Source organism: Pseudorasbora parva, chromosome 12, assembly GCF_024679245.1.
Source record: "Pseudorasbora parva isolate DD20220531a chromosome 12, ASM2467924v1, whole genome shotgun sequence".
In the NCBI taxonomy this organism is placed as follows: Eukaryota; Metazoa; Chordata; class Actinopteri; order Cypriniformes; family Gobionidae; genus Pseudorasbora; species Pseudorasbora parva.
Window position 1 is genome coordinate 30,279,598 of NC_090183.1, and position 14,800 is coordinate 30,294,397.

General features: G+C 40.3%; 1 long non-coding RNA gene across 1 annotated transcript; it reads left to right on the forward strand.

The window, feature by feature from the left end:
• Window positions 1–739: 739 nt before the first annotated feature.
• Window positions 740–13,881, forward strand: LOC137093741 (uncharacterized). The gene is made up of 5 exons (XR_010908555.1): window positions 740–848; window positions 1,012–1,119; window positions 1,366–1,533; window positions 1,636–1,752; window positions 13,730–13,881. It is a non-coding gene; the product is annotated as an uncharacterized lncRNA (long non-coding RNA).
• The last annotated feature ends 919 nt before the right edge of the window (window positions 13,882–14,800 follow it).

Below are 14,800 nucleotides of genomic sequence, written 5' to 3' on the forward strand. Positions count from 1 at the left end.
CACATCTGTTGATAATATTAAAATAATAATAAATGTACCAAATCAGCATATTAGAATGGTTTTAAAGGGATCACGTGAGTATAATCGCTGCTGAAAATTCATCTTTGCCATCACGATAAATTAAAATTTAAAATATACATAAAATAAAGAACAGTTTATTTAAATTGTAATAATATTTCACAATATTACTGTTTACTTTTTATCACATAAATGTAGCATTAGTGAGTAGGCTTCTTTCACATAAAAAACAAAAACACTTCCTTTTATATTGGTAGTGTATTTTAAAGGCAAGGGGAATTTATGAGAGTCAAAGAAGCTTTTACTGACCTTGCTTATCTAGTTATATATTTTTGGAAAGTTATTCACAGTTTACAGGAAGCACTAACAACAAAGCCTATGTGCTTATGCAAATTAGAGATAAACAAAAAAATATTACAAAGCCACCTTGTATTTGAAACATCATGTAGCACAAAGAAACCATGACGAGTGTAAAGAAGTTAAACACTATATCATACATCACTTGTTCACCAAACAATTTGATGCTATTTATTAAATCCATAGGAGGTTTAGTGGATCATATCATATTACATCACAAGATCCATTCAAAGGTGTGTTAAAACCTGTTATGCAAAAACATGTTAAAATTAAATTAAACAAGCAAAAAAAAAAAAAAACCTTACTCTAGGCAAATAAGCTTGCATCCCTCCCACCCTATACTTAATTATGCTGTCGACATACAGTTAAGTGTGATCTCAGTCTGTTGCCATACTTTTTCTTCAAACTCAACTTCTTTCTCATGATGTGGTTGATATTGGGAATCTTCCAAGCCTCTTCACTCATCCTCTCAGGTAATGCAAAACTAGTCTACAACTCGAGACAATTGAGAATGTACAGTAATCATGTGAATGTTTAAGCAATTAATTTAGCATATCCTACATTGTAAGAAAAGTCTTAATATGTCATTTTAAAATAATATTTGATGTATATAATTAAATTTCTCCAAATTAACAGTTGAAATGCTGCAGTGTCTGAGTTTTAAGAGTCAAACCTGTGTGAAACAGTTTTCTATTGACACTGGCCAAGTTTGTGCCGTTCTAAGGACTGATGAAACTGTTTCAGGTTAGCGGGTTGCACTATTAATATATTTTTTGTAATATTGTATATTTTATAATTTCAAAGACATTAATCTGCACCATTATGTTTTCTTAAATATATATAATAAAGTTCATATATATATATATATATATATATATATATATATATATATATATATATATATATATATATATATATATATATATATATATATATATATATATATATATATATATATATATAAAATTTGTTTTTGTTTTTTATGTGAAGCAAATGTCAGTACTTGTGTCATGAGGACCTTTCTGCCCAAAATGTATTGTTTGGGGCAGACGACAGATTTAGTACCTGTCACTGCATCAGTTCGTTTGGGTTTTGCAAATGTAACTGTCAGTGTTTCCTGCTGCTCCACTGATAACTGTAACAGTGCAAATCTTTCTGGTAAGTAAAATGCTTCCAAAATTAAAGATTCTCATAGCAACATTTGTTATCAATTTATTTTAGTAAATATATAATTGATTAATATACACACTTACTTTATAGAACCCAACAATGCCCCAAATGGATTAAAATGTCTTTCCTGCAACACTGTGACAGATAAACAGTGTGACACTACAGTGTCCTGTGTAGGAAACCAGGACCGCTGCCTTATTGATACAGGTGCAGTGTCTTAAATTAATGTTCTTCATATGTCAACATATCTTCATATGTTCCCTTTCTGTCGGTAACTTTCAAGATTTTGTTGAAATGGCAGGAGTAGGGGTTACTCTTGACATCCCCAAACACCTGACATATTCAGAAAAGGCCAATGGAAGACAATTTCTCTAAAAGACCAGCATGGCTGGTAAAAAGATCCCATCTTTTTAAAGATGCCTTTCCGCCCTGGTCCTGGTTGTGATCATTAACTCTCCCCCTTTGATGACCCCAAGCGCTATCTTCAAAGCATGTCATTCTCATGCGTTCTCTCCTGTCCTGGGCCTAGTACCTCTGGGTACCTAGTACCTCAGCGCTTGCTTGGTGCCAGGTGACTCCTCACGAACTTCCTGCGCCTCAGCACGCTCGTTTTGCACGCCTCACCCTCTGCAGCTTCCGCGTGAGGTAGGCGCTTCAGCTCATGGTGAATTTAATATTTCATTCAGGGCTCTGGAGGATGGGGCTCTGTTGATTGGTTCAGGCTCAGTCTGATGCTGAGGTGGCAGCTCTGCTTTCCAGGGCAGCCATGAGCATCTGGCCAAAGAGCTAAAAGAACTGCACATGGGTAGTGCTGATCCAGAGATTATTCAGGAATTGCTTTCACTGATTTCCCCCTTTGGGCCACAAAGGTCAGAGTGCAGGCTCTAGATCAGGCAGTGTGCACACTTGGGGACCAGGAGCACTACCTATGACTCTACATTGCAGAGATGCGCGAGGCAGAGAAAGTGCGCTTTCTTGATACCACATTTGATCTCTCAAGTACCCCTTTTCCACGAGAATGAACCGGGTGCTAGTTCAGAGCCAGTCCTAGTGCCAGTTTGTAGTTGGTTCAAATAAGGAGCCTTCTAAGAACTGTTTGCTTTTCCACATGCTTAGGGCCACAACAGAGCTAATTCTTACGTCACTGTATATGTCTCATCTTTCTCAGCAATCCTAACAGGGCAGCGGGAAACACACACATATCAGGCATGTTCTAGAGATGCATCAACACTGCGCGGACCGATCAGCGTATGATATCAAAATACCGCGTGAACGATTAAAAAGCATAAGGAGTCATTTGCTCTCGCTGTTACTTTGATGTCATACAGTGATCTCAAGTTTGTGTTCATCTTGTTGACCCCGCCCCCAGCGTCTGACGTAATTGGTTCTTACTTCTAGCCCAGCAATGTTTTGGTGCTACTTAAGAACCACTTGTCCTGGCTCGGAGCTGGTGCTTTGGGTGAGGAAACACAAAGAACCGATTTGAAACTAGTCTCTGGCTCCAAACTAGCACCAGCACTGCCTTGGTGGAAAAGGGGTAAAGATGGCCTGGGAACAAGGGACAAAAGAGACCTACCTGCCTCTGAAGAGACTGACCTCAACACCTGCTGGAGGGATGGGAGGAACATCTTCATTTAAGTTTTCCTTCTATTTGGCTAGATGCCAAATGGCCAACAGCTCTTTCATGGTTAGAAAAAGGGCAGTTTCTTCTTACCTGGGTCATTCACTAACACTAGATGCTCATGTAACGGAGTGTAAATGTTAGTGTTAAATGATGCATAAATGGGGACAGCGCCATCTGCAGGAAAACGTGATGGCATTTAGCTCGTGGAATGGGGACCGCCCACAGCAGAACTAACGAGATATGCTGTGGGTAAGTCGCACGTTTTGAGCAGGCAGAGAATTATCAGTTAAAAGTGTGTAAAACGCATATACTTCCTTTTTTTGTGGACGTTTCTTTCTATGAACTCCTTAGGGAACTTTTCATATGTGTTTGGCGTCGAATGTGTTGTTTTATAATGATTTATTTTTATTTTGTAATACGTGGCACAATCGTAATTAATTTGTGCATTATCTTGTGTTTTATGTAGAACTGATTTATTCTTTCTTGCTTGGATCCTTCATTTCCACGTGTTGTTTCCTCATTGTGCAGGTATGTTTGTAAAATGTGTTGTGTTTAATGGATTAATTGTTTTATTCATGTATTGCGCATGTTCACCGCTAGGTGGGGATGTTTTCCTTTATATGGAACTTAATTGAATTGTTCTGTCTTTCATTGAGTTGATTTGTGATTAATTCATTGAAAATGTTTATTATAACTTCTCTCTTTCTAAAACAATCCACTATACGATCACAAAGCATGAGTTTAAAAGGATTAAAAGAGAAAATAGTTTTAAATAAAGAGCAGAACTAACGAGATATGCTGTGGAACTGATTTATTCTTTCTTGCTTGGATCCTTCATTTCCACGTGTTGTTTCCTCATTGTGCAGACCGCCCAGGCAAGACCGTCACATTGGTGCCGTGAAGTTGTGATGTCGCTGTGTTGCTATGGGCCGCGTCTTCAAGCAAGTTGATAGAAATCGCCGTGCTGCTACATAAGGACTGGAAGCGCCCTTCATCAGTTGTTCATCTCTGGTCCATCGTCTTTCGCGATCAAAGGACTCATTCGCTCTATCCTTTTTCAATTTATGGGACTTTTTGCACTGATCATTGATTTTGAGTTTATGTCTGTATGTGTGTGTGTGTGTGTGTGAACCTGCAACACATCTCATTTGCTCATAATGAGTAACAGCAATAGATATTTGCCTAACCAATTCACTCCTAGTCCAGTGGGCAGAGGCAGAGGGGTTTTAGGTGTTCCAATTCCCTTTTCAATGGACAGCCCCAATACTGGCAATGGTAATATTAGACGTGACATTACGGGAAGGCTGTGCCCTTTAAGAGACTATGATACAGCAGACATGCAGTCAGATGTGAGTCATAGGTTTTCAGGGCCCTGCACGTCAACGCCTAATGCTGAACATGGTGTGCCTGATATGTTAGGGCAAATGAGTTCAATTGTCCATCAGATTGGTCAACAGTTAGCAGACAACATTATGTCCCATCTTAGCCCTCATAGCTTGGACACTGGCCTAACAAATAGACAACAACCTGACAATTCTAAGGCTAGTTGCCCTTCAGGCATAGTAAATCAGTCACAAAACCAAGTAATTCAGCACAGAAAAGTCAAGGAGCCACCTTCATTCAGAGGGGATAGTTCAGACACAATTGAAATTGAGGAATGGGAAGATCTAATGAGGACATTTGTTAAAAAGAGCAACATGAATGATGATGAACATGTGGAGGAAATCCTTGTGCACCTGCGTGGTAAAGCAAAAGATGTAGTCAAATTCTGGATCAGGAACTGTGATTCTGCCACCTCTGTCAGCCCAAATTCTGTCTATAGCCTACTGCGCAAACATTTCAGTTGTAATCATTACTCACCTGTCCCACTTGCTGATTTTTACACTACCTTACCTGAGGAAGACGAAAATTCGTACGACTACTGGCTGAGACTCAACAAAGCAGCGGATGTTGCTTCTGAATGTCTGCGAGAGCAAGGTAAAACTCTTGACAAGCCCAGTGTGGAGGTGGTCCACATGTTTATCAGACACTGCCCGAGTAAAGACTTAGCCCTAACCTTCAGGTCCAAACCGATTACCAAGTGGTCAGCACATGAAGTACAGGCTGTACTTAATGATTATCAGTCTGATTTATCTTTCAAAGCCAACAGTACAGTGCATCGCAGCCAAAGTGAAAGAGTTTCGGTCAACAAGATTAATTTCAGTACAGTTCCAGTGCCCGCTCCCACGGTGTGTGAACAACAGAAAAGTACAGATTTCTCTGCTCTTGAAAAGGTCATTGACATGCTTGAAAAAGTCCTGCTGACCAACACTAACAGACCTCAGTCTCATCCAAAACGCCAGCCTTATAGGAGTCTCCCTAGAATAGAAGGTTTTGATGCTTTGCCGTGTGCTATCTGCAAAGATGCTGCTCACTCTGCCTTAACGCATTGTCGTGATCACCGACTGTGTTTCCAGTGTCAGTCACCAGGTCACTCTAGACGTTTCTGTCCCAGGTGGAGAAGACAATCGCCTCAGCCCGATCAGGAAAACTAGCAGGTCTGTGCGTAATGGAGGTTAGTACAGACCAGATTGATAACCCTCCCATCTTTGACACACAAGATTATGAGTCTGTATATGAGCAGCACAAACCCAGTGTCTCTCCCGATAAAACTGCTGTCTTTCAAGGAATACAACGAGTCCCCAGAGCTGATTCATTATTTTACACAACTGTATCTGTAGAAAATGGCCCGTCTTTCACTGCATTACTTGACAGTGGTTCAATGGCCTGCACTCTCAGCGAGGCTGCTGAAGCTAGTTTGTTGGCAAGTGCTTCCGCGCTAAAAAAGTGTCCTGCCGATGATGTTGTGATTATTGGATGTGGTGGTCATCGAGTCACACCAACTGCAATGTATGATCTGTCTGTCTGTGTTTACGGATGTAAAATGATAATACCTGCGCTGATCGTTCCAGGCCAGACAGATGAGATGATCCTGGGCAGTAATGCCATCAAAAGTCTACTGACTCTCCTGAAGAATACAGATGACTACTGGAAATTGATTTCACTTCCAAGCGGTAATGGAGAGAACGAGAGTTTAGAGTTCATTTCATTGCTCTCCAACACACAGAGATGGAGAGGTGATCACACACCTGAAAGAGTAGGTACAGTTAAGCTCAAGCACTGTGTGACACTTCAACCTAAAAGTGAACATCTTGTTTGGGGCAAGCTCCCTGCCAATGCTGCAATGTCTGTGGGAAGTACAGTGCTTGTGGAACCCACCCGATCCAAATGTAGCCCTAAGCAGATTATGGTAGGCCGAGTCATTACACCTTTGTGGGGCGACGGATGGGTACCTGTGAAAGTTATAAATCCTACGAACAATGTGTTGACACTAAGAAGAAATGCAAAGATTGCAGACGTTTCTCCATGCATCGCAGTGGAAGATCTTCCAGAGAGCGACCATATTAAGTCTCATGTTCAACACTTTCAACATGAGGAAGCTTCTCAGGAATCTGATGATGAGTTGATTCATGTCTTAAACGACTTGGGTTTGAAAGACCTGGATCTGACATCGTGTGAAGTGTCTTCGGCTTGGAAAAGTGAGTTACTTCGTCTCATTGTGAAATATGAGTCCATATTTTCAAGGAACAAAATGGACTGTGGTGAAGCCAAAGATTTTGTACATCGGATCCGCCTAGTAGATGACAAACCCTTTCGTCTGCCCTACCGTCGTGTACCTCCGAGTCATTATGAGAAGCTGAGAGTAGCACTGAATGAGATGGAAGAGAAGGGTATTATCAGTAAATCGAATAGTGAGTATGCTTCTCCTCTTGTCCTGGTGTGGAAAAAGAACGGTGATCTGAGGATTTGTACTGACTTTCGATGGTTGAATGCCAGAACTGTGAAAGACGCCCATCCTCTGCCACACCAGTCAGATGCCTTAGCTGCTCTTGGGGGAAATGCTTTCTTCTCCACTATGGACCTTACCTCTGGCTTCTATAATGTTCCGTTACACGAGGACGATAGGAAATATACTGCTTTCTCGTCGCCATTTGGACTACATGAATATAACAGGATGCCGCAGGGCCTCTGCAATAGTCCAGCTACATTCATGCGCATGATGATGTCAATCTTTGGTGATAAGAACTTCACAAATTTACTGTGCTATCTTGATGACCTTATGGTCTTTGCTCCCAATGAGCAGGTTGCACTTAACAGGCTGGAGATGGTGTTCTCAAGACTCAAGGCCCACAATCTCAAGCTTTCCCCTAAAAAATGCCATTTCTTGAGAAAGTCAGTTAAGTTTCTTGGACATGTCATTTGTGAGGATGGTGTCAAGACAGACTCTGAGAAAGTAAAGGCCATTACAGATGTTCAAGCAGTGGACTTAATGGACTCTGATGGAATCACTCCATGCCACAAGAAAATCAGATCGTTCTTAGGTATGGTATTATACTACCAACATTTTATTGAGAGATGCTCTGTTAAAGCCAAACCCTTGTTCAATCTTATTTCAAAGACAGATTCAAAGGGCTCCAGAGGCAGAAAGAGGAAACTCATCTCAAAGGCTGTAAGCGTTAAGCTCTTACCAGCAGACTGGACGGACACATGCCAGAAAGCATTTGACACTTTAAAGGAAGACCTTCTCACAAGTGTAACGCTAGCACACCCAGACTTCGAACGCAACTTCATTCTGGCTGTGGATGCCTCATTTGATGGATTGGGTGCTGTTCTTTCCCAGATTCCAGAAGGTAGCACTATGGCCAGACCGGTGGCATTTGCTAGCAAGACATTGTCTCGTTCTCAGATGAATTACCCAGCTCACAGGCTGGAATTCCTCGCACTTAAGTGGGCGATATGCGACAAGTTCCATTATTGGTTAAAGGGCCGTCATTTTACAGCGTGGACGGATAATAATCCCCTCACCTACATACTCACCAAGCCGAGACTCGATGCTTGCGAGCAACGCTGGGTTGCCAAGCTAGCCTCCTTCAGCTTCGACCTGAGATATGTACCCGGTTCTAAAAACATAGTCGCAGATGCGTTGAGCAGGGAACCTTTTGTCCAATCCAGTGTAAGCCACCGACTCGTGACAGAACCTTACCAGTCTTTGCTTAATCAGGTTGATGGAGTTGTAGATCAAGTCGTCCAAGATTCCTTTCGACTTACCACTAACTGTCAATTATTGAGTCCTGCTGATGATTCTTCTGGTGCAGCTGGAGTTGCCAGTCAATGTCAGGTGTCTACAGATGCCTTGAGTTCACAGGATGTAGCCGCAGTATTAGACGCACATTGTTCTGGTGGTGTAGGACAATTCATGGGTGTGGAATCCATTCCGCCCTTCCTCAATGTTGACCAGACTGCTACGCTGAACACAAGCACACTTTCAGCTGCACAAGAACAGGATACCGCTGTGAGTAGAGCACTCTTTTATGTTCAGAGACACCGACGTCCTGACAAGCGTGAACGTGCTAGTGAGCCTCATACTGTCCTGAGACTTCTTAAGCATTGGAGTAAACTTACCATTAGAGATGGCATGCTTTTCAAAGTCAAAAGAGACAATCAAATGAACAAAAAGTTGCATCAATTCATAGTCCCAGATGCTTTAAAACAGCAAGTGCTTCATGGATTGCATGATGCAGCTGGTCATCAAGGGCGATCCAGGACTCTCTCATTAGCCAGACAGCGGTTCTTTTGGACTGGCATGGAACACGATATAACGCATTATGTGAGGAACTGCATGCGATGTATTGTAGGCAAGACACCTGAACCGAAAGATCGTGCTCCCCTTGAGAACATACGCACCTCTGAGCCAATGGAACTCGTCTGTATTGATTTCTGGACAGCAGAGCAGGGTGATAAGAGTGTGGATGTCTTGGTAGCAACGGATCATTTCACCAAATTAGCCTACGCTTTTCCCTGTAAGAACCAGTCTGCAAAGCAGGTTGCTCATCATTTATGGAACAGTCTCTTCTGCATTTATGGATTCCCTAGGCGTGTGCATTCAGATCAAGGTCCAAGTTTTGAGAGCAAACTGATGAAAGAGTTGCTGAATATGGCGGGTGTCAATAAATCACACACCACTCCTTACCACCCAATGGGAAACGGGATCACTGAACGCTTCAACAGAACCTTAGGGAACATGATAAGAGCCTTACCTCCCCAGTCCAAAGCCAAGTGGCCACAGTCTTTGCAGATGCTGACATTCTGTTATAACTGTACTGTTCACGAGACCACCGGCTTTGCGCCTTTCTTTCTGATGTTCGGGAGAGTTCCGCGTCTTCCAATTGATGTGATGTTCCAACATGTCTTGAAGGATGATACTGTTGTGAAGTATTCAGATTTCGTATCCAAACTTAAGTGTGACCTTGGTGAAGCTGCAAAAATTGCGCAGAAGCACAGTTCAACTGAGCAGGCCCGGCATGCAAGAATCTACAATCGGAAAGTGAAGGGATCACCTTTGACCCTGGGAGACAGAGTCCTTCTGGCGAATCGTGGTGAGCGTGGCAAACGAAAAGTCGCAGACAAGTGGGAGTCCAACCTCTATGAAGTGATGTCAGTGAGATCGCCCATTAATGTCTATCGGATAAGAGACACTGAGACAGGCAGAGAAAAGATAGTGCACAGGAACCTCTTACTCCCTGTTAACTTTTTGTACAAAGATGGAGTCGATTTACCAAGTGATTCAACTGCAGACTTACCTGATCTTCTTGAGAGTGATGCAAGAACAGCCCACTGGGTTATGCAGTCTGATCAGCAAAGCTGCCCTGATAATGGCAGTGACTCAGTTGCTTTGTCTAGAGTTCAGTGTTCTTTGGATGTGCAGAATTCCAATTCGGAGGCAGACTCTGATACTTGTAACAACTCTGAACACATTGAATTGGGAAGTGACGTTCCGCATTTGTTAGATGAGGGACTACCTCATGACGATGAGATAGATCAGAGTTCTTCTCAGCACTCCTTGACAACGCCAGTTTTTCCACTTTCACATATAGTCAATAACCCTGTTCTGGATACAGTTGACCCTGTAATTTGCAATCAACCACGACATTTTCAGACAGGCACACTTAGGACTAGGGCTGGTAGGACCATTAAACCTCCCCAAAGATTGATTTGTGAGATGAATAGTCAGTTTGTGGATGATTCGTCACCACCAGTGATTTCTCTTTTTGATGTGGTGAAAAGTCTTTTTCATGGGTAAATTATGAGTTGGACTTAGTTTTGAGTGGAGATTTTGTCTCTTAAGTCATTTCTATCCTTGAATTGTGTATGTGAAGAGAGGTGTTTAGGGCATCTCTTTAGTCTGTCTTAGGTCTGGATTTTGGTACCGGTCCATACTTGCACACTTCCTATGGAGGAATTTTGTAATTGATATTTACACTACAAAACGTCAAGGAGTTTCACAGTTTCTTTTTCTTCCTCTGTCCCTTTTCTGGTTCTTGTATTAAGTTTTCTGTACAGGCGCTTCCCCAGTTTAGCATAATTTAAGGGGGGTGCATGTAACGGAGTGTAAATGTTAGTGTTAAATGATGCATAAATGGGGACAGCGCCATCTGCAGGAAAACGTGATGGCATTTAGCTCGTGGAATGGGGACCGCCCACAGCAGAACTAACGAGATATGCTGTGGGTAAGTCGCACGTTTTGAGCAGGCAGAGAATTATCAGTTAAAAGTGTGTAAAACGCATATACTTCCTTTTTTTGTGGACGTTTCTTTCTATGAACTCCTTAGGGAACTTTTCATATGTGTTTGGCGTCGAATGTGTTGTTTTATAATGATTTATTTTTATTTTGTAATACGTGGCACAATCGTAATTAATTTGTGCATTATCTTGTGTTTTATGTAGAACTGATTTATTCTTTCTTGCTTGGATCCTTCATTTCCACGTGTTGTTTCCTCATTGTGCAGGTATGTTTGTAAAATGTGTTGTGTTTAATGGATTAATTGTTTTATTCATGTATTGCGCATGTTCACCGCTAGGTGGGGATGTTTTCCTTTATATGGAACTTAATTGAATTGTTCTGTCTTTCATTGAGTTGATTTGTGATTAATTCATTGAAAATGTTTATTATAACTTCTCTCTTTCTAAAACAATCCACTATACGATCACAAAGCATGAGTTTAAAAGGATTAAAAGAGAAAATAGTTTTAAATAAAGAGCAGAACTAACGAGATATGCTGTGGAACTGATTTATTCTTTCTTGCTTGGATCCTTCATTTCCACGTGTTGTTTCCTCATTGTGCAGACCGCCCAGGCAAGACCGTCACACTCATGGCTCTCGTCCATTCAGCAGGTATATGTAACAAGCTGCAAAGAAGGCCATCTTCTTCCGCCGTCACCAACCACCTCAGCTGTGGGCCCCTGGAGCAAGGTAAGTGCACCACACACACTGGTTTCTATGCCTTCTGACGTGGCAGGACTTGCTCCTCCTCAGACGAGTGGTTAAATGGATAGTTCACCCAAAAAATACAATTCTGTCATCATTTACTCACCCCCAAGTTGATTCATAGTCCCCATGTCTACATCCTCCCTTGGCACAGATTGTGGTGAGCCTTTGGTTTGCCAAGCATATCAGTACAATGTTCTCCCTTTCGGTTTGACCCTGTATCCTGGAGTCGATTCAGCAAAGCTCAGGTGGACTATTACGTACTATTATGACTATTAGGGGAGTGTCTTTGTCTTCTCCATATGTGAAATACATCAATATTCGTGATGATTCAGGCCTACCTACATAAGCCTTCCTGACACAAAACATGTCTTAATTTTTACATCAATATATTGCTTTATGTGAATAAGTTGGCAGGGGTGATTTTCACATCGTTTTGAAGCAAACATTCTAGGTTACAGGATACAGTTTTCAAAAGTCTTGTTAACAACTTGTGAGTCTCTTTTGCTTTTCAAATGCACATCGTAAGTGACCTGTGACTCAAACGCATAGCGTGTGCAGAGACCATTTACTCTATAAAACATTATTGTTAAGCACATTATATACAGCTATGTTCTATATATAGGCTACGCAGATATTCACAAACACAGTAATTCACAGTAAAAACTGGTCTAAACAGTCTAATATTCATCTTACAGTGAAACACTTCTATTCCGCTGCATCAATACCGCTCTTCTTCTTCTGAAGTAAATTCAAGGTAAACTCCCAGCGCATCTTCCAAACTTGATGAAAAGCAGAGGAATGATTAAGCTTGATGTATTGTTTATCGAGGTGATGGGGGCGTTTACAGGTTAGTGTGCCTCACATTTTTGAAACGCATTTCATAAAAAAGGGAACAGAGACTGAGATAGCAGAAAGCGCACTCAGTTTGTTTGTTTATTTTACAAAAGTGCACAGTTTTGCTGTAATTGTTAGTGTACACAAATTAAAAAAGAAGACACTTAAAGTATTTTGAGTCTCTATAAAAACAAAAAACACAAAACAAGGCATACACCCCAACACCCCGGGGTGTTAAGGAAGCGTGACCTGATTGTCAAGTTCCTGAAAGGGGTGCAAAGGTTGAATCCACCGTGGCTTATTCCATCTTTGTATCTCTCTTTGGTCTTACAGGCCCTATAGAGAGATCCATTTGAGTCCTTGGAGTCATTGGAGCTCAGTGCTCACCTCCATAAGTGGGTGGGGAACTTGCGAGCATTTTCCATCAGCGATACTTGGCAGTTATGTGCCCAAAGTTCCGACTAGTCCCTTTAGGGACAGATGGCGGTGACCCAGCCCTGTCTCTGCTGTGTCCAGTGCATGGTTTGCGCATATACCTGGATCACATACAGAGCTTCAGAAGGTCTGATCAGATATTTATCTGCTTCAGAGGTCAGAAGAAGATGCATCACGTAATGCATAATGCATATATATATATATATATATATATATATATATATATATATATATATATATATATATATATATATATATATATATATATATATATATATATATATATTCACATGCCAATTCCATTGGCCTTTTCTGAATACGTGGTCTTTGGTGCTCTCAAATAACCCCTGTTGCCATTTCGACACAGCGTCTCCATTCTCTCTATCAGTGTCACTGAGATGTTTTCCTATTTAACTGCTGTGTTTTATGGGTAGATAATGTCTCTTGTTAACAACTTATCACGTAAGTGTACTGAGCTTTTTAGGCAATGTTTTAAATTGGTTTACAACTTACCTTTCTTCACGGCAATTCTTTGTTAGTTGACTGTTTAGGAAACCAATACCGTATACTCTATGGTGTTCCACAAGGAGCAGATCTCAGACATTCTTTTGATGTTGTTTTCAGTATAAATCACATTAATGATAAACATTAGATTATTTTTGTGGTATTGACACTATTTACATCCTAATGAGACAGATTTCCCCCCCTATTATTACCTTTTATTTATTTATTACATTTTACAGTTTTACATTGGTTTGTATCTGTTTCTTATGATTTTTTTTTTCTTTTTTGATACTCTGATGTGAATAAAATGGAATATTTTCGTAAAGTAAAACGATAAAAAAATATTTATTATTATTGTCTATTATTCCATTTTGATACTTTTCATATATAAAAATGTAAATATTTTTAAAATATTTCAGTTTCAGGTAATGTAGTAAACATCCTACCCATACTTTTCCCTTCCCTTCAACATGCTACACTCAAGGGTTGTGTCTCAAGAAATCTTTGTGGACCTTCATCTATCACCAAGTTCAACTGCATTAGCAATTCAATGTACCCAGCCATCAAAAATACAGACTTCTGTGTTCTTCTGATTGGCTTTATTATTTCTAATTTCCTGTAATGTCAATGTAATTGTTTTTCACCATTCTGTAATGTTTTGAAAATTCCTATAGTTTACAATCCATACTTGCATCTTATTATATATGTGTGTGTGTGTGTGTGTGTGTGTGTGTGTGTGTGTGTGTGTATTACAGTAATTCTGTAATACACACTGTCCACCGTGATGGGTGCATTATTGTTTATGAAGATGAGGATATTTATTTAAAGCAAAATAATTGTTGTATAGCTTGATGTTGAATTGTTTTATATGATTTTGTAAACATTAATGACCAACAATTGTTAAAACATTACATGTCTAAAAATGATTTACAAGTACACTATAATTTAACAATTTCACTGTACAAAAATTACAACTTGGTGTTTCATCTGGAGTTTAGTGTAACAATGAACACGTTTCACATTTACAGGGTTCTCATAAAAAGTCATCAGTTGGGTATAGTGGTGAATGGAAACTAGTTCAACAAATATACATTTTGCATTACCATTTTCCCCAGTAGCAAAAGAAAATTAGTATTAGCAAAATATAATTTCTATGATTTTACTAAAATAAAAATAAAAAAATAAAAAATTGAGAGCTGCATTTATAAAATGTGCGTTCACTCCCTCAGTTGTTTAACACATACACAGCAGCACTAAACCGTTTTTATAATTGAATGCCTATAGGTAAGAAAACGTCTCAGGTAATGATTGTAGCCATTATTCCCTGAGTAGGAGAACAAGGCTCTGCATCTTAGATTGATACTATAGGGCAGTGTTTCCCAATATTTTTTTAGTCATGGCACCCTTTGAACATTTTAATACGTAATACTTAGCGGGGTAACGGTACAGATTTCTCACGGTTCGGTTTGTATCAAGGTTTCAGTACGGTT